Below are 21796 nucleotides of genomic sequence, written 5' to 3' on the forward strand. Positions count from 1 at the left end.
AATTGCTAGAAAACGAACTTTTTTACTTATTTTATTTTTATAATTTTTACTCTTAATAAAAGGAGTGCAGATTTTCTGTATTCACTTTTCAACAGAAATATCTATTTTAATGATAACTGCATAATAAAAAACGTTTTCACGAATTAGTCGTGCTTGTGGCCGTAATCCATAAAATATAAATTGCAAAGAGTTCTTTGATATATCGCTTAGTTGCAATCAGGAAGTGCAACATTAGGTTTTAGACAACCACTTTACCATTTTACTTGAATGCTTTTTTGCATTTTTTGAGATTTTCTTGAAAGTGGCGGTTAGCGATTTCTTAAAACTTGGTTACTGATTGCGCACAAGTAGTTCCCTAACTAGGTGTAAGGAGTGATTAGGTTTGCCTCTAAAAGGCACATACTTAATACTAGGGTGTTACAATATGCGTTATTCCTAACTATCTGCTTGCCGCTCTAAATGGGGCTTTCTTGAGAGCCCTGGCTAGTTACCAGTTGATTAAACGGTAATGTAACTAACATAGATTTCTCTTAAAGCTTCCTTCTGAACATTTTGGCTGGTTAATGGAAGTGAGAGGTGAGTTGGCTCTAAGAAATAGGATATCCCGAACTGCCGCCCACAATTCTCTTCCTAGAGCGTCCATCCAGAACCATGGTGAGTTATTTCATCTCTTGGGAGTGCTGTAGTATGAGAGCCTCTTCTAGTTCCACTGGGAACACAATAAATTATATAAAGGGACCGCACTGCTGAATATTTGGTAATTAAAAAATATATATATTTCAGTTACTTATATTCAATATTACATTCAACTCAATTTTGTTCCTGTAATTCAATTGCTTATTGCACCATGATGGTTCTTTGAAGAGATAGAATATAACATTATACCCTGCAGTCACCTTCCCAACCGAGCAAAAATTGTTACTCCACGAAAAAAAATGAGCCATGAATCGGAATTAGTAGTAAATCTAATTTCTACTTATGAATTTTGGATCTATCTGAAGAGTATACGATCTTACATGGTCATGCTGTAGAAGGACTCCTCTTTCTGTGGATTAAACAGTATACTTTACGGAAAATACATCGATGGCTCTAACCAATTAAGTTCTGATAAGACAATTCGCACATCGAAAACTATGTCGAAATGAATTCTAAATTAGTGTAAGAAAGTACTGTAAAAAAAAGCGCGATTTATGTTTAAAAAAAATTAAATGAATTGGTAGAATTAAATCAATCCCAACAGAAAAATAATATTAAAAATAGGTAGACATTTTTTCGTGAAAAAAAAAAAATTATTTAATAAAAATATAATAAAAACAATTATTTTCTTTCAGCTTATGTATTTCTTCGTGAAGATTAAATATTTTAATCATTGCATGCATATAACATATTGCAATCTGTAATTCTTGCACTAAATTTAATTTAAAAGATCATTTTACCCTAATCACAGTGAAAATGTGAGGTACTTGGGCCTCTGTATTATAAAAACTAATCTCTTAGGTTTTTTTTTTTTTTTTTCTTCTCAGAATGTATTACAAATATAGACTTGAAAAACAGCTGTAATAGTTTATTAAAATTGCGTGATTATGCCGAATAGATGAGATGTCTAGATGGAAAGAGAGTAGAATATAATGGTTCCAGTAGCCGGTCTAAAAGATTGAGTCACGTATGTAAGAGTCAGTGAGTGAACCGTGTAAAGCAATTTCCTACACAAAGTTAATACCATCATCATCATCGTCAACAGCACTTTGTGTTGGAATGGTTTCCAACAATAATGAAGCTTATTAATGTTGTTTCCCTCCTGCCCTAAAAAATAAAAGAAATTCGCATATACTCGTGTACTATACGTGTGAAAGTATTGCCCAGTTTTATTTTGATAATGCGGATACATTAGCAGGGCTTAAAGTAATGAAACACTAATAACTACAATCTATGTTAATGCGATAGAGTAGTACTGTTCCTTAAATTTAATAATTTTTTTGTTTAATATTCTTACCTGTGTAATTGTAATATTGTATAAGAACAAGCAGTTTCGCTAATTTTTTGGGTCACTATTTGAGCCAAGAGTATTTTTTACATAATTTTTACTAAATGTCTTTCTAATATTTTAATATTTATAATTGATAAAATTTTCCCAAAAAGCGTGGCGTGCTTATTTATGTGAATAAGTACTTTAGCCTTCAGCTTGGTGACTCTCTAAAAATTATTCATTAAATCTTCTCCTTAAAAAATGCTTCTGAACAGCGGACCCATCTAACATACATTTTTTAAATTCCTAGTTGAAATGAAGTGAATTTTTTTTTTTACTTTTAATAAACATTTTTTGAAATTATCTTTTCACCGAAAATACATGTTTTGAACAATTTTTTGAGATTTACTCCAAAAAAGGGCTCCAGCAGTTTTCTTTAAAATTACCCACCTAAATAACTATCTATTAACCTAAACGTTTAGTGGGGAGTGCTACCTTTCAGAAAAGGTTTTCAAGTTTTTACTTATTTTTAAAAAATGGTCTCTTAGAAATTTATTTTACTTTCATTAATTTATTATTTAATTAATTAAATAATTACTTTCATTTGCCACAGTTTTCCTGGACGGATTCCTTCACGTGATATCGGTGCTAAAGATGTACATCGGTGTATGAATTGGACGAAGGCTGGGTTTGGTGATAGATGATGGAAACTACCAGGTCAGGCCCAATTGATAGGTAACCAAATACATCAAATATTGTTCAGTGTTAGCAGATAATTGCTCTAAATTGAAATAAACAGGTGGTTTCTATTTTATTTTATTTTGCAAAATACTTCTCTGAAATTTCTTAGGAAAATAAAAGGAGAATTTTTGAAGAAAATTTGCAAGAGAACATCTTTATTTTTTATTATTGCATTTGCAAAAAAGAAATTGTGTTTCCACTGAACATAATAAAACGTCGGTAAACTTAAATCATAAAACAAAATGTTACTTACATTTAAATGTTTCAGAGATAATATATAAATATTTAAATTCAAAAGATAACATAAACTTGATATAGTTAGAAATATTTCTTCAAAATACAAGAATTATTTAAAAACCTCCATTTATGGGAAAATATTAAATAAAAAAATGTATTTAAAAAAAAAGAAAAGAAAAAAAATTGACTTTATACGGACAAATAGGTATGAAAATATTTCATACTGGTATTTCAAGTAGTGATTCTATTTAAAAGGAGAAAAATAGTTTTGTTAAAGATATGAAAACTACTTTTGGAGAATTTTTATTGTGGGGTTATTCACTCAATATGTCTTATGTTTATTTTTAGAATAAGCAGCATAAAAGTTTTGTTAAGGAATAAAACATGTTACATTCCTTTATTTATTTCTTTAATTTCACTTACACGAGGGTAAAGTTTAAGATCATCCCAGATTTACGAAATACCATGTTATACATATGATTTAAGGCTTCTTAAACAATTAGTAACCACAAAAACCTAACAAACGGATTGTCAGTGATTGGCAATAATATAATTTTTTTTTCAATTTCTGTACATAAATGGGACCGGTTATTTAAAAATAAATAAATTAGGCAATAATAATTGTAGAGTTTTTTTTCATAATTTTTGGTGACTTATTCATTAATCTAAAAAGAAAGAAAACTTTATATATAAAACACCTGTTATCGAATTCATTCGAGTTGAGATTTCCGTGATATTATGTTCGCCCTACAAACACAAAATACAACTTGAGAATGAGTTGTGCTTTTAGAATATTATTTAGAATTCAGTTATCACAAAACATTTATTTTCTTTTTAAATTTTCCTTATTAAATGTTAACAATCCTACACTTCTAATTTACGTTAGTAAGAGAAGGTTTTGTTTGTTTTGTTTTACACAAACACTTTCAATTGCTAGCAATTATTTGATTTAAAAAAATATATAAAACTAATTTAATCATCATTTCATCATTATAGTTTTCACTCACATGGATAATTTGTAAGAAGTAAGAGGCCCTTCAACAGCAAAGTACATTAGTTCAACAGGAAACCGCAGGCGTAACACTAATTTTTGTGGAGATTACATTCCGTGACCAAAAGGTAGGAAAGGAGTTGGAATAAATTACTAGTAAACTGTAAGCGTAAAAAGTAGATAATGCTCGTAAGTACATTTACACATACCAGTTAGATAGTGAAGTTTTTGCCAAATAAATGTCCTAATATATAAATAAATATATTTGTCTAACAGATTCTCAAAGCCCTTTTTATACTAGATATATGATAAAAAAAAATGCATTCGCTACAACCTTATTATCATCTTCTGAAGAAATAACACTAATCCTAATCTAAAAGCTTACCATGGTCTTCTTATCTCAGATATTTTTCAGATGTACTCCTCCGATCTTTCGCCTTGTTCATGAGATTTTGGGATAGGGCGCTAAGTAGTTAAATTATTATATCAGGACCTCCCTTTCCTTAAAAAAATAAAGATTATAAAGCTTTAATCGTATTTATTTTAAATGGCAATCGCATTCTGAACTTTATTAATATCTGTTGTCTTCTCTTAAGGCGATTTATTTTATTTTCTTATTATTATTATTTATATATTTAATTTAAATAAATTGTTACTAATTCAGAATTGTTTGTGGACCAGGCAAATTTTTTATTTTTGATCATTTATTTCCGATTATAGAATTTAGGGTAAAATTTTTTGACATAAAATTCATACTAAAATCTTATTAAAATAATCTGTTATTGTGAAATTGATCACCTTGCAAAATTCGAGTTGAAACCAGTTAAAGACTGTTGTTTATTTGTTGTTAAAGGAATATTCGTAACATTTTAAGTTTATTTTGGCCAAATTTTTAATTTATCCTTTGCAGATTAATTTTTCATAGAAATAAAGTAAGAAATGTTAAATTGTTATCTTTCGTTAATCCAGCATTCACTTTTTGTTTGAGTCAGTATCAATTTTTTAATTAGACATGTGACTTTAAACTTCCTTCTTAAACTGTTTTGAAGAGAATCTATCTGTTGAAAGTTGTGAGAATTACAATAATTGAAACTCTCACCATATTTATTCAAAATCCTTATAGAATTTCTTTAGGTTTGAATTTTTCGTTTATTACTGAAAGGTTGAATTTTTTAGCATAATCAAAAAATATTCTCAAAGTAATTTAAATCCATTTTCAAAGTTTAAAAAATTTAAAAATTATCAATTTTAAAACTGAATTCAAGGTATCGTGGAACCTTCCAGCATTTCTTAACCTCACCTTACAGCTTGATTGTGCTGTTATCAACGTGCCTTGTTACTGAAGTGAACAGCAGTTACGATTAGTGTGTGCTTGTATTTACTTTATTTGTGCACAAAAGTTCCTTTTATAGATATAATCGCCTAGAAATTTTCTAAATATTTGCTCACTGTTTTTGAAGGTACTCTACTGACGTAGATATTCTTCAAAGATTATTTAATCAACCATTATTAATCTGTTGATGTTTTCTTGTGACCTATCTATTAACCTCTCATTTTTAAAAAAAAGTCAATTGAAAAAAAAGTTGAAAATTAGCGTTTATATTATTTACAAGTTCGACATGCCTGTTTTCAGAGGTCTTCTTTTTTTTTAGATGTTGAAGGGTTTATAGATATAAATCTAACAAAACGATAAGTTATCAAGAAAATGTGTTACTTTATTGGGTCAATATTACAAAAAAACAATAAAATTTTAGTATTTTAGTAAAAAAAATTGACTTGTATCATGATCTGTCTTTCACTTATTCTTCAATTTGTTGGTCCGCTAATTGTAAAATCACAAGCAATACTGACTTTTCAGTAAATAATTGTAAATAAAAGTTTTTATGGTTCTACAGTACAACTACACTTCGGTACAACTGCTTCATCACAAAGTACATACTACAGACTACAGGATAAAGTACCCTCTTTCTATCTACTAAGAAGTACCCGAAACCACATATCCGAGTGGATACAGAGCTTGTACATTCATTTTATAAGTGAGTAATATAAATTAATAACCTTTTAAAAGCTGTGCTTATCTTTAAAAACTATTAACTTTCTGCAGTACTATTTTTTTTTTTATATATATGTACTATCTTAAAACGTATTATGCCGCAGGATATAAACATTCTGCCCACTATTACTTTAATATATTATATACCTATTCATTTATCACGAAGTGAAAGCTTTTGGCATATTCTGTGACAGCTGCGTTTTAATTTTTTTAAATATGACATATAATCGAAGTATTAAGAATTCGTTTTATCTGAAGTTTAAATTTGTAGACCTTATTCACACACATAGTTCCATAATTCGCAGTACTTACACATGCGAATTATCATCGTTAAGTTATAAAGACGGTTCTAACTTTTGGAGAGATCTTTACGAAATAAATTTTGTATAATGGTACCATCCAGAAATGTAACCAAAGATAAATTCAGACCCAAAATCTTTTTTGGTATAAATTGGGGGTCAACTAATAGCAATTCTAGATGTTAGTGAGCAGGAATGTAGCTACCAATCTGAGGGTTTTGATTTTTCCGTGAATAGTGTGGTACGTCGAACTAAAGTAGGGCATAAGAACTCTCTTTATCTTGGCGAATTTTATCGAAATCGCGCGAAGATTTACAGAGTTATTATTAATAATCATTAAACGAAATGGCTGCTAAACATATAGTTCACATCTAGCCCAAGATAGAACTCTCAATATCTTGCTCCATATTCATCTGGTCATTATGCTGAATCACTTAAAGATTATTATAAATTTTAGTATAAACGAGTAAAATATAAACTCAAACGCTGTATTAGTTTAGAAGAAAATGGGAACTAAACTTTTCGTAGTTTAGTTACAAGCCCCAACTTCGGCTCCAATAACTCGCTTAAAATTCATCAGATTAATACGAAATTTGGCCTAAAATATCCCTCATAAATGAAAATATGGTTTTAAAAAATACTTTATTAAAATAAAAAAAAATGGGAATTGTATCTTTTATTGGAAAAAGAAAAAAGAAAATAAAATAGGCGTTAAATAACATTACTCTTTTTCATGCAGCTTTTAACGATCAACCATTATACAAACAGTCCTACCAGATAATTTAATACAAACATAGATTCTTTTTGAAAATATTTTGAGTATTAATTTTGTATTTTCTAAATAGATTTAGAGGTGTGCGGCAATTTGGGAAAAAAAATCAAGACAAAGCATCGAAACGCTGAAGGGAGGAACTGAAAATTGTATAACTATGAAAAGAGTCACGTTTGACCCAGGATGAAGTAAAGTAAGTTTTTGTTTTACTAAGTTGGTATAAGATTTTAGATTCTGTTCTAATTGGATATTGTGTTCTGCTAACATTTAAGCTTATTGATTAGAGCATTTACACTTTTTTTTTGTTTTAAGTAAATTATGATGATTAAACTATAACATTAGCACTTAAGAAACTAAAGATAAAAGTTTGATTAGTTTATGAATATATAAACAATAAAGAAATAGAAAACCGGAATGGACGCTGTTAGAAAGGCAACCTGTTACGCACAAAATGACAGAAGGAGATGCTGTAGAAGGTGTTTGTGTCGTGTAGGCGTGGGAACAAGTTAGGCGTACTCTGCCAGCACGTACAGTTCCCAATCTTTGGAGAGGGCCGCTATGAGAAAGTGGCTAAGAATATATTTCTATGTGGTAAAGGGCAAGCTTGGCGCGCTCCTCTTTACCAGCAGCACACTTAATAGTTTGATATAATAGTAAAAGAGAAACACACTTCGGAAATATTTCTACTTTAAGTAATAAAAATCTGGTGAACTCTTGCACTACTTTCGAGTTGCACTGTTCCCCGGGAATCTTACAAATTTTCTTCAGGCTTATCTTTTTTTGAAGCATTCAATAGTTGAGTGAGCGGAGACCTCCACTAAATCTGAAATATTTGAGATAATAGCATCTCAACCAGCTGTTTTCTGAATAGTCCTGATAAGTCCGTTTTCAGAAAAATTGCAATCAATAGCGTTAAGCTTTTTAAATGGTTTAAGGAAACTAAGTAATGTCTTTTCTTAAAAAAATAATATTAGGACGAATTCAACGTTATTCAAGTTCTCGTTGTTTGCCAAAAGTTGGCACCACTGTTCTGCGTGAGTGCAGTAGTGAGATGGGACTAATCAATTAGAAGAGGCACTATAACCAAACTTGAATTTAAGGGTAAGTTAAAAAAAAACTGCAGCTAAAGCACACCGAATTCTAGTTGAGACTTATGGCGAGCATGCTCTGTAGGAAACAACATGCCGAGATTGGTATAGGCGTTTAAAAAATAATGATTTGGATCTTGATGGTAAAGAACGCTCTGGTGCACCGAAAAAGTTTGATAAATGAAGAACTGGAGGTATTACTTCGTGAAGATTCATGTCAGCTCTTACTGAGAACGAATAATAATAAGGTTGCCCCGCCTAAGTATCTTTGAAATCCTGTTGCCCACTTCCTCTGTGATAAATTGTATTTATTCTTCATGATGAACTCTTCAATTAAAGTTTTAAAACATATTAAAGAGAACTGACCTGTCTACAAATAAAAAATAATGTCTATTTTGAACACTACAGTATGCCATAGTTTGCATAAAAGCCTTAAGAATGGTATAAAAACAAAATTAATGTTAAAAATGTTCTTAAGTTGGTTAATACTTTTTTAAATAAAAACTTATTAATGACTTTTTCAACTTCTGCTGCAAACAAATTTAATTCTTATTAATGTTAGTTTGTTAGGTCCAATCATTTCACTGAAACGCACTTGAGAAGGAACCATAACTTTCACCCTTTTCCCAGAAGCGCCTCTTAAAATAAATTTCCTGGAAAAATGTTGAATAGTTTTTTTTTTTGTGACAACTCATTTTCAAGTATTTTCAACATCCAGAGCGTTGGAACTTAATGTTACAGCAAGCGGTTGATCGATTTGAATTTTTTGAAAAGTTGTTTACAGCCAGTGAAACGTATTATGGTAGTATAAAAATATAATTTAAAGAAATTTCACTTATATATTGGAAGATAGCGGTGGGCCAGTGTGAAGTTGGTCAGGAGGATAGGAGAGTTCAGAAAGGTCAACATGCAAATAACAGTCGTCTAACTAAGAGGGACGTCAGCGCGCCGTACCATAGTCCAGCTCTTGGTTAATGAAGTAACCCAGGCTACACCTCCTCACACTGGCCACTAATAGAATAACCAGTTATTAGCAATACTCGCGTAGATACGAAAGAGAAAATGGGAAATCTATACAGTCGCCTCAGGTACAAGAATACGGAAAACTACTGGGGATAATTTCTTGCGACACAACGAAACATTTAAACTTACTTTAAGAAATAATTAACATTATTTAATATTTAAAATATTAATATGTAAAATATTTTTTCATAATAATGCTTTAAACAAAATATAAACTAAAATAAACATTGAAAATGTGATTAGGTTTGCAGTGCTAGGTAATACCATTGATTTTATGTTGAAAATTCAACTTCACTTCTGGTTGTAACAAATGAAGTCCAATTCTCTACAACTAACTGATAAATCTACTCTAAAGGTGGAAGGAAGTTCGAAATCGATCAGGGATACTATAAATGTGCGTGCTACAAAGGATAAAATCAACGGTAAAGTAAGCATATTTAAAATATGAAATTATTGAGAAAGAAATACCAATTTTGTTTGATACCACCATGCGCAAGAGGTTATATTTTTCGCGGTCTGCATGTTGTAGACGACGAATTTCTATTATCAAACTTACCTATAACGAAGCAAGTTTAGATGTTTCATGCCGCAATGGACTCCTTCCTCTATTCTTGTACAGGTGAAGATTGTTGCGACAGAGCATTAATTATTAGAAAACTTAGAGCGTGATGATTGCATTTAATAAAGAATTTAAATGCATTAATTAAATACATGTATAAAAGTTAAGGATATTTTCGAAAAGTTGTTTTAAGTTAGCCAAAGATGGGCTCAAAATTAGTGGGAGATTGCACAGGGGTTAAGCTGTTTAGGTTTCCGCCGTTGCCGAGATGAAAGAGTACAATGAAAGAGCTGTCCAGTTGGAAACAGTGAGAACCCCAACACTTTTCTTCGTTTCCGAGCGGCCGTCAAGAATCAGTTTTGTTAAATGGATATGAAGGAGCGATCAGGAACTGGTGCAAGACTGCTAGAACTGAAAAAGGCCATGTCAGCTTCCTCCTCACACTGCCTACGATTAACGTATGTGTAAATAGAAGCCATCATGTTATCAAGCCAATAATACTCCAGTTATGAAGTAAAAGTATTGCTGTAGATAACCGTAATGTATTAATTGCTCTTCGACGTAAATTTTGTATCAGTTATCATTGGAAAACAGAGACAATCCCAACATAACCGTGTAATCACGAAATAATTCAAAGCCATTTGTATTAGCCTTACTTCGCTTTTAAATAAAATTTAGAACGGTGATATTAACTGTATAAAATTGCAAGATAATTTTAATTAAGAACTTAGATCTTCGCTATTATTATTACTAGAGGTTTACAGATAACCTTAAGTGGCACCCATTATTTAATATACAGTCGACTGAAAGGGATTTCTAGCTGCAAGAATTAAGACACAATACAGATAGGCCCATCTATTTTAATAAATTATAATGTACATCTATCATATCTTTTTATTACATCTTCATTGCTGATTATATCTGTGCTACCTTTAAATAAAATTATATGGCCAAGTTACCCAATGTGTATAAGGTGACAATAACAAGTCTTACCATCATTTCATTATCATGATTTGGAGACAACAGCGTCTTATGTAGGTTAGTTCGTATTTATGAAATACTAAGATAACACAATGAGACAAGTGTTACCTTTCTTATTCAAAAATCACAATTAGATGTTCCAATTATTATTGTAAATAGATTTTTAGTGGATCTCATTATATCTTTTTTATTAGCTATTTATTGTTTTTTATTTAGCACAGAAAATTACTTTATAAAATGCTTTTATACATATATATATATATATATATATATTTTTTTTTGCAGACTTAAAGAAGAGGTATTGTCAGCAGAATAGGATTTCCCAACAAGAGAAAGACGCCCCATATTCCAAAGATACATAGTCTGTCTTCACAAGGATCAATATCATTCAATCAGAAATGTTAGTTTAGTTAACTTATACTCAGTCTTCGATTATATGAGTCAGATGTAAGGATGGAAGAATTAATGTGAGAATAAGAATCAATGAAAATATTATTTTAAAAAAAAACACGTTATACAAATATGAAAAAACTTAGATATACACGGCAGCTTGCCATAGTTGCACACACTCTTCGCAATGTCTAGCAAAATTATTCGGGAAATGATTTATTTTATAAAAACTATTTCTCTAGTTTATTTTCTTTATTTTACATCCGCCCCTAAAAGTCATTGTGTCTTATCAGAACGCTGGTATTCAGCTGTGTTCGAAGTATCTAAGAAGGGAATAGTTTAATTGTCTAACAGAAGGATCGCATTTCAGAAGTTAGTTATTGAAACATTTCCTAAAATAAATATCTCTCAAAAACTGTTTTTAATTTTATTTCAACGATTCTTGCTGATAAAAACTCCTTTTATTATGAATCGTATTGACGCTGAGATTTTCTAGGCCTGCTACAAAGGTGTTCTTTGTTTCTCAATCGCGGCGAAGATAGTGCTTGGGTTTCAGTTTAATAAAACAACTTTTCTTACGGTTTTTACGATATTTTGTAGGTATCGCAAGTGCGTTGCCTGAATCTCCATTTAATAATGAATATTCCAATATTGTTTTTATTTAGAGTATTTTTCACGTTAGATTTTCACGAAAATTGCTCTAATTTCTTAAAACTTAGTAATTTGTAACTTTTTTCAAGAAAACTTCGATGAAGGGAACTACTGAGAGAATGAAGTGGGTAGACTCCCCTCCAAAATGCTTATCGTATTTACTTTTATATTTTGTTAAGGAAGATTAAATGTAAGATGATCCGAGTTAGAGAAAAATCTCTCACCATTTTACTAAAAATGGATTTTTCACTTAGAATTTTCTAGAAAACAGCCTCTATAATGTATTCTCTTCGTGCAAGATTTTGATTCGAATTAATTTTTCTAGAAAGGTTAATTTTTGGACAGTTTTGAGAAGGGATGAAGGTAGATTTCTTTCAAAAGTAACATTTACTTTTAATGTGCTGTTTACAGTACTAATTAGATGACGTAAAGATAAAATTTATTTTGAAATTACGAATTTGAAAAAAGGTATAATTAGGTAAAACTTTGGGAATTGTAGTAAATAGAAAACCGTGTGGGTGTTCAAAGATTCTTTCATTACTTCATTGATGTTCTAAATGAATATAAGATTGAAGTTACTAAATGTATATATTTGAAGCGTAGTAAATCTTTTTATACTGTAAAAATATAACCTTTTCTATAGCATTTGCAGAAATTAGTTTTGTATTATAGACGTTTGATACATGTTCAACTGATGTAAACATTCATTTTCTTTCTGTGGTGTAACAGACAACACTGAAAAGTGTAGATTAGTGTTTAAGGTGGAAGCAATGCTACACTGAATCTAATGTCATTATACTGTTACTATAGTATACTACTTTATTAACTAATTTTGTACTGGCTGTTTGCAAAACTATAATATCAAATCCTTTTAAGCAGGCTATATGTTTATAACCTTTCACTAGGACGTTACTTTCTATTTGAATTTCCTCAAAAATTCATCTAACTCTCACTTCTTTCTAATTATTATTTTTATTAAACTGTTGTCAATTCTGTTCTTAATAGATATCTTTTTGTTGTACTAGGAGCGAGATCTACTAAGAATAGAGCGTATGGCGTAACTTCCAGTCTGGCTGCGACACGAGTGCCTGAAACGCTTTGTTAAAGAAACGTAACTTGTAACAACCAGGAAAATATTAAATTTATTATCATTACACTTCATTTAAAAAAAGGTAAGTGTAGATTTAATATAAACCATAATATTGAAACTTTAAATGACCTTTAAACTCACAAAAAAATAGACGAAATACATTTGAGTTTTAAACCACGATTAGACCAATAAATTTTTTAAGGCTGTAATTATTCATAAAATAGAATATTTTAAGTATCTGGCGATTTGTTATCCGTTGGTCGATCCGTTGGGCTTTCGACTTTTTTTTAATATCCCATTTGAAACATTTTTTGTTATTTTTCTTTTCTTAGGTCGTTGGTTTGAATGAGTTGGAATGTCGTTAAATGTTACTGTTTAAAATTACCGCTTTACTAAGAAGTGAACTAGACGTCCCTGTTGGATTCCTAGCCTAACCACATAGGCAGCACTTATCACAACACACACTCACTTGGCTATTTGAGGAGTTGGTTGAGGTGTGCAACTCCTTGGATTTCAGTAATACCCAGTCGAATTTCAGCTTATCACATATAAACTTAAACATTGTACACTTTATAGACGCTTACATACTCTGATACATTATGGAGTGACAAGAGATCTTTTTACATCCCAGTGGATTTGCCACTCCGTATACAATTGACTACTAATTATGGCTCAAACATTTTATTCATCATTTTGTGAAACCTTTTTCTGCACTCGCATTTCGATGGGAACCGATTATAAATCGATATACATTTCCAGATTTGAAGGAAACATATATTCTTTGCCAATGTTCAGTCCAAATCACTACGCCAAAAACTTAGTGGTCTCCTGATTTGTATTCGTTATGCAAACTGCATTGAGACTTCCATTCTTAGTCTAGGCCATATATGCAACAAGGCATTGGAATATAAGTTAGTAGAAAGAGAAAATCCTGTTGAGAGGTTAAATGTTTTAAATAAAAAATATGGAAGGACTAAAACATATAAAAAATACATTTGTAATCGCTTGTCTTATCAAATGCTGTTGCACTCCAACTAAATTTTGTATTCAAGTAAATAAAATGCGTTCGAAGAAAGGAACAATATTGCAACGTAAGTCCATGGAAGTCGAATAGAACTTGACTAATTATTTTTTTCAATAAGCTTAAGAGTTATGGTTCATCCAGTAAATTATTAATTGATGTAAACGTTAAATTATTTATTGTATAGTTTGTATTGATCCCTTAGATTTCTTATTAGGGTTACCTCCCAGTATTTAGTATTAAATTAATTAAAAAAGCCGGTGACACATTTAAAACTAGTAAATTGTTTTTAAAGCATTAGTAAAGGGTAACGCCAATTAAAGTGTATTAAATGACAAAGAAATAGTGGCGGTTTTAAGCCTACAGTCCGCCCCTTCTGTACTTATATGGACTAGTTAGTTGACAGATACAGGTGCCCTTGAGGAAGTTACACTGTCGTAAATAGAAACGTCGACATTAGAAGAGAGCCACCATAATTATTTTGCTCTCTCCTTCTCTCGGTCTCTGGTTTCTGCTACCGTAGGGGCGTCTACATTCAGTATTCCAGCAATTAGATTCCTCTATTGCTAGTAGACAATACCTCTGCTTGTTAGATGTCTATACCTGCTTAGGTTTCACATAAATTACATTGTACAAAATTCTTGTACGGCTTAACATACTTTAAGTGCCGCCATTGCATTAATCTTACGACATTACACATTAGCGCATTGAATGATTAAATAGTAATACTCTTTGATGTTATTTACAATAAAGTTTCCAACATAGAAATTCATTTTGAATAAGATCATGAGAGGTTTGTGGGATTCAAGGAAGTTGGACATGTTAAACAGCTTGTGATCTAACAAACTGTTGCTGTATTTTAGTTCTCAATCCAAAATCAATACCATAAGAATAATGCTATAAGTATAATTTTGAGAGAAGGGTTCATGAACTTGTAACTTTGCTATTTTTTATTTAAATACAAATTGTAAATTAAAAAAAAAAAATAGTTACATTACTTGGGGTTAGAAGAAGTCGAGTAAGTTTGAAACCTTAGCTTTAAACTCCAACTGTTGCCCAGAAGTGTTTTAAAGTTAAATTTTCTCAAACATAAGTTATTTAACTATAAGTTATAAATTAATGGTTGGCCCTAGTCAACATTACTTGTAGATTTGTTACTGGGCCATACATCTTCTTTATCCAACAGCTACACATCTACTTATATGCATTGAAAATACAAAGTTAAAAGATTGTGGTCTTTTTTCGAAAAAAAAGTAATCAAAAATTGTAAAAATTTATTTCATAAAGTGGTAGTTCTGGTGTCCTGATTTTCACCAAAACCTTATTGTCGCGTTCTCTGGCTGGACTTGGTCGATGTATCGAATTTGAATTTTTGTGCGATTTATTTTCGTTTATACTTATCACTTTATAACGAACCAATTTGTAAAAACCTGGTTTAACAAACCTCGTAACGTGTTCCTAAAACTGAAATTCAAAATAAAAACATACACAATATTGCAATGCTTTTATTATTAAAAGTTATTATAACTGAGTGGCGTGTGGAAGTAAAATTGTTTTTATTGATTTAATATTACTTAATTAAGAACTATAAAATATATACTTGTAGATTTGTACAACCCATTTAAAGAAGAAATATATTTTTATTGGTATAATTATGAAATAATACAATAATTAAATAATCTATTAATTTTATTATTCGGATTTGTTGGATTTAGATTATCTTGATTGCGTTTTCATTATTTGGAATAAATGGTGCTGCAATGAAGAAGGCAGCGGCTACAGTCACCTGATTTCAACAGAGAATTACTTTCCACATGGATCTACCGTAACCACACCTCCGTATCAAATCAGTTATTGATAGCAGCTTACATCCGTGCCATATAGAGAAAGATGAGTTATCAAGATCTGCATCCAACAAAGCAGAGATAGTTGAAAACCTGAAGAAGAAAAAGAAAAGGTCATGTCAGTAAGTATTATTTTCTGTTTTTAGAACAGTTTTAGCAGACCATAATTATGGTTGTTATCCATCATGTAGAACTTAGAAATAGTTTTAATAAATGCCACTGGTTGCGGTATGTGACTAAACAAAGAACGTAAACATATTTGTAGTAGCTCCGTTATAACGATACCTATAGTTACAAATTATTTCTTTTCCGTACTTATTATTGCAATTAAAATAATTTATATCAGGAAAGAAGAAAGGGTTTACCTATGTACATGTTTTCTAGTATAGTACATTCTGTTTCTATTACTTCCAAGATTGACATCTCATTAATGGAACTGTTTTGCTCTAAACAAGGACGACTCTTGTAAAGTACTTGTAATATAAGATGACGCATTCCTTTCTCCTCACTTGAGATAAGTTAGTGAAAATACGCGATTTTATTGCACTTTTAAATGTTCCTTATATTTAAATTAAATGATTTTTTAAATGTAAGAAATTTTTCCTTTACAGGAAGAATACAATTTACAAAAATATAATGGTGAAGAAACAGTAGCACCTTAAATGAATGCAGACTTCTGAAATGTATAATTGAAATGCTGAAGAGAGACTGAAATGACCACTTTATATATGTACCAAGAGGCTGTATCAACATTTTCAGTCCCGAATCAGGAAAGATCTCAGGTAAGAGTTGTAAGATTTTTATTTTTTGTTTAGAAATATTTCCAAAGTACATTTGGAGCTTCTCGAGTTTATTATTTTATTAATTATACAGCATTTATTATTTAACTATTTAACTGTTCATTTAATTTATTCTAATTGCTTGCGGTTTTTTCTTATTATTTTGCATTCTTTTGAATTTTGTTAAAATGAACTGGACAATTCGAATTATCAATCCCCCAAAAGGAGAGGCTATTTCTCTGTAAAGGGTGTTAATAAAGCTTTATTATTCTTGTTATTTAACATAATTTTACATTCATTAAGTTTGTATACATTTTTAAATTAATTGTTTTAAGCTGTTCTTTTTTTAGTATTAGGCTTACATTACGGTAAAACGTAATGTATGTGCTTTTATTTATTTTTATTCTTTCGACCGACGAATTTTTTCCAAACCTTTTAGTAATTATTGCAAATGAACATTCGATCGAACTAATTGCCGCAATATATAAAGATACCTAATGATTTGGTTTAAACAGTGATTTTTTTTATGGCATGAATTAATTTTTCTCAGTTATAGTTTTAAATCAGTGCAAAAACGTCTTAGACGTTATTGCTAATTGTTGCCTTTTTTATTTTTGGTTGAGGAGGCCTGTTGTCTATTGAGGAAATGAATTGGTTTTATAATGAAATTAATATCTGTACATCTGTTAATATACACTCTATTGGCGTTTAAAAGCAATCATTCCCTAGAGATATTGAAAATTTCAAAGAATCTGATGTTTTTTCTTATTTAATTAAATGTAATATTTGACAAAGTAAGCGAAGAAGATTTGAAGTTGTCTTGAAGAGAAAGGCGTAGTAAGATTAGGAACGGTACATGCTAGGAAGGCGTGGCCTAGTGTGTAATGTTGCCCTGAGGCGGGTGAAGAGACACCTTCACCACAAAATCCGCCCACAGACTTCGTTATGTGCCAGTTTTCACAACTTAATTTTAGCTTATCGCATTTCAATTGTAAACATGCTTATATTTAGAAATATGAACACCCTTATCTTACTTTAGAATTGAGAAAACTTTCTCATACTTATGTGAGATATATTGAAGCTAGAGTTCACTACATCAGGTTGCATCATTATCTATTTATTTATTTAAGTAGATGAACTAGTTTCGTTTTTAATTCTTTTATTTTTAAACACTACATACAATTGAAAACCAAAAACTGAATATGTGAACTATCTTTCAGGTGAACTATTTTTGAGAGATTTTGAGGGAGCTGCAAAGGAAAATTGGCCTCCATAGCGTCCTTCAGTATGATGTACTTGTGCAGCCTCTTTTGGAATACTTCACAACTTTCAGGCAGCAACTTGAGACGAGCACTGAGGAGAAGGCGAAGTTCCCAGAAGATAACATTTTATCCAGTTGGCTAACATCGGACGCTTGTACCTACAGTAGAAAGAAGTAAGAATTATTTATCTAATTATTCAGAGTTGACTACATTAAATAATGTTTTCGTGACCAAATAGAATAATTACAATTTAAACAAATTGATTACACAAATTAATTATAGCATTACCTATAATTAATAATAAACAATCTCAGTATCTTTTTTCTGCTTAATGTACCAACTACCTTTCTTCAAACCAAGAGTTCGTACTAAAAAACCATGCTGATTTGCCATAAAAAAAGTTTTAAGACTGAGCTGGTCGTATGCATTTCCCAGGCGTTACCGTTTCCCAAGTTTCAATTCAAATCAATATCCCCCAAAATAAGTTTCAAAGAAGTGATAGGCCTAGTAAAATTCAGAGGAACCACTGCCAAAATGATTGACACGTTTCATAACACGGTTTGATTGAGAACACGGTAGCTTTATTTCTCTCATATTTAAATTTTATTTAATTTTAATGAAAAATATTTTTTGAAGTTAATTCACGTAAATTCCTCTGCTTTTTCCATTACTAGTTTTTTTTTGTTTTCTTTTTTTTGGCATTGGCTTTCGCCATACAGCCAGCATCCTCTAGGTGCTTATCACTAAAAAAAGATTTAGTTCATCAGTGACTATCTCGAGTGATTAAGTTCAAATCACTTAGTTGTCATAGCTTTACAATGTTGCGAACTCAAAATAAGTCTTGTCTATTTAAGAGATTTTATTTTACTTGATTTCATTCTTATAAAAATAAAAATGTATCTTACAACGCGGTATAGTAGTAGTATCATTAATTGTAAAGCTTTCTGATACAAGATTAACTTTATCAACCCATTACTTCATTGAATAATGTTGATTTTCAGAATGAAAACAGGCAATATTGGAATACTGCCAGCAAAAATGTTTGTCAAATGAAGCCAAAAAGAAAAAGGTATTGAAAAAACATTTATCCAATAAAAATGTAATATTTTTGTTACGGATCAAATGTAATAATATAAATATAATATTATTTACTCATAATATCTAGGTAAAATGCACGTTTATTTTACAGTATCATTTATTTACCTTCATGTTCTATATTTTGTGCAACAAAAATGTATAATTTCATAGCAGAATAATGAATAACCGATAATTTAAAAAAGTCTATAAATTCGCTGCCCATTTTCACATAGATATATAGTATTTATATTATATTTCTGAATATATAAACTCATTATAAAAAATATATATGCAAAAACGAGTATTAAAAACGAAAACAAAAAAAAATAATTTAAAACTTTAATCTTTATTTTTAATTTTTTTCTTTCACTCCTGTAAGATAAAATTGATCGTTTAAAACGGTTTAGTTTTATTTGAAATATCATTGAAAGAACGCTTTTTTATTAATGATTAGTTCTAATAAACCTATTTCATGGAATAATCATGATTTTTAGATTGAAAACATCCAATACTGAGAGTACTACCTGCTGAATTATTCATCAAATGGAGATAAAATGGAAAATACCTTGAGAAATCATCCAATAAAAATATTCAAACAATTTTTATTATAAATAAATTATTAAAATATGTATTATTTAGTTATAATATGTAATACGCATGTTCATGTCACAATCTAATTAATTATATCTATATTTACTTATGTTTTATTTTTTAAAGGAAAATTTATGATTATTTTGAATAAAGAAAAAGAAAAACCTTCAAGTATAAAAATTCTATTTATTTGCCTATTTTTTACATAGTCGGTGTATTTATGTGGGAAAAGTATAAATAAATAAAAAAAATGCAAATAAGAAGTTCTTAAAAACGTTTAAAACAAAAACAAAACAAAATAGAAGAAAAATTGAAAAATTAGTTCAAAATAGATCCGTGTGAGGGCACAAAATATCAAAAAAAGTCAAAAAATAAAAATATAGTTTTAAAAAATTCCGTCATAGAGCGGCACTTAACAGACATGGCAAAAAAGTAGTTCCTAAAATATCCATTAGATAGCACTGCTGTTACTTGTTATTTATGAGTCAACACAAATTTTGTTCAGTACGACTTGAGTAACGTAGGGGGCCACATCGCTCTGTTGCTCGTCGCTCCAAACCTATTAAGGCTAACACTTATCAAATGTAAGTTAATTTAAATATTCACCACCAGGTAGCACTAAAACCTCTATAATATATACAGCTGTAAACACAATTTTCCTTCAGTACGATTTCAGTAAGGCAGGAGAGTAGATCGATCGCTTTGTCGCTCGTCACTCCAAACTAACCTAGTTCTGGTGTCACATCTTTATCATTCTAGTCTAACATCTTTATAATAAATTCTATGAAAGTAACTTCAATTAAAAAGTATTTTCATCACTCCAAACTCAACCTAGTCAGTCTGGTGCAACATCTCTATCATCAAACATGAAATCCAGTCTAACATCTTTATAATAAATTTCTATGTAATGGAAAGTATAGATTAAAAAAGTATTTGCAGTATCAGTATCACCACACACAATATATATGCATATCTAGTCTAACATCTTTATCAAAAATTCTATGGTAATAGAAGTAATAATAATAATAATAAAGTCTTTTATTTTTAGAAAAAAAGCAATAAATACAAAAGTAATTTCATTCTAAACATAAATAAATAGAAGTAACTATCGATTAAAAAGTATTCGTCCCACCCTCCCGACCTGCAAAATTCACTTACCTATATAGCCTGGATGTACTTTTGCACACTCGACAAGCAAGATTCATTTTTTGCATTTTTCTCAACAGAAAACAATTTATTTCAGCTCACTTCCGGTATCATTAATTAAAACGTACCTTACACCATCGCATTGCCATAATGCCTTATTTCAAAAAACACTGAGAAAGAGTAATTAAAAGAAACAAAGAAAAATCAAAACAAATCTACTTTAGTTACACGCTGTCTCTCCCAGGAAGCGGTACAATCACTGTTTATTCTAGCATTTCTTCAAAACTATTCCTTTATCCCAAAACTCAAAAAGGTAAGTTAGTTCAAATATTCACCACCAGGTAGCACTAAACCTGTTACACACTAGTCTCTCGCAGCCATTTTTAACTTTTTTAAAGCTGAGCTTAACAAGTTTTCAATTAATAACTAAAAGCTAGAAATGTGAAAGAACAAATTAAAAGGACATTTTCCTCACATCTACGCCAAATTATTGTTTTCACAGAAATTTCTCAAATGAAACCTTGAAGTATAATTTTATAATATATAATAATAAGTGAATGCAGGTAATGTAGGAGAGAAAATGGTCGCTCTGACAGTTGTAAGACTATGTTGTTGAAAGAATAATGTTCATTATAGTCTATTTTGCATCTTAAGATTTGTTTTATTTAGAAATATTATCATTGGCTGGTATGAATATATATTATTGTTTAAAAACTTAAGTGGAATTTGTCAATTTACTAACAGTCTATACAATAAGTTCAGTGGGCAAAAAAGTGGAAAATGAACATTCTCGAGCTATCTAGCGGCAAAAGCTTAAACTACACTTCAACAATAGTTCTTGCGAATGCCACTAGAAATCGTTAATATGCTACTTTCTTTGAAAGTGTTGCAGCTCTTTTATTTTTTGAATTATTTAATTTCATATTTATAACTATCATTAAGAAGATTTGAGAATTTAATATTTCATAGAAAAAGTGGAAAAAATTGTCAAAGTTGGGTGCTTTTCAACGTTAAGCTTTTTCGTGCAGTTTTGACGATCAACCTTTATACAACTGTCCTACCGAACAGTGTTAAAATAATAAAAATGTGATTAGGTTATTGCTATCAAATTTGAGTAGAATCAAGCTAAATAAAGGACAAGAAGAAGTAAAACTCTCTTGATCTGTAAACTCTTTAAAGTCCTAGTATGTCCCCAAGTTTATAAAAACATTTTACTTAAAGTGATTATAATACTA

At 30.1% G+C, this 21796-nt stretch overlaps 1 long non-coding RNA gene across 1 annotated transcript; it reads right to left on the reverse strand.

Annotated features, from left to right (window-relative positions):
• Window positions 1-570: 570 nt before the first annotated feature.
• On the reverse strand, window positions 571-4957 carry LOC141457026 (uncharacterized). Its single transcript, XR_012460169.1, has 4 exons — window positions 4734-4957; window positions 4321-4437; window positions 2565-2747; window positions 571-709 (listed from the first exon to the last, which is right to left on the reverse strand). It is a non-coding gene; the product is annotated as an uncharacterized lncRNA (long non-coding RNA).
• Window positions 4958-21796: the final 16839 nt, after the last annotated feature.

This window comes from Rhodnius prolixus, unplaced genomic scaffold, assembly GCF_049639745.1.
Source record: "Rhodnius prolixus isolate KJV_2025 unplaced genomic scaffold, Rpr scaffold_10, whole genome shotgun sequence".
In the NCBI taxonomy this organism is placed as follows: domain Eukaryota; kingdom Metazoa; phylum Arthropoda; class Insecta; order Hemiptera; family Reduviidae; genus Rhodnius; species Rhodnius prolixus.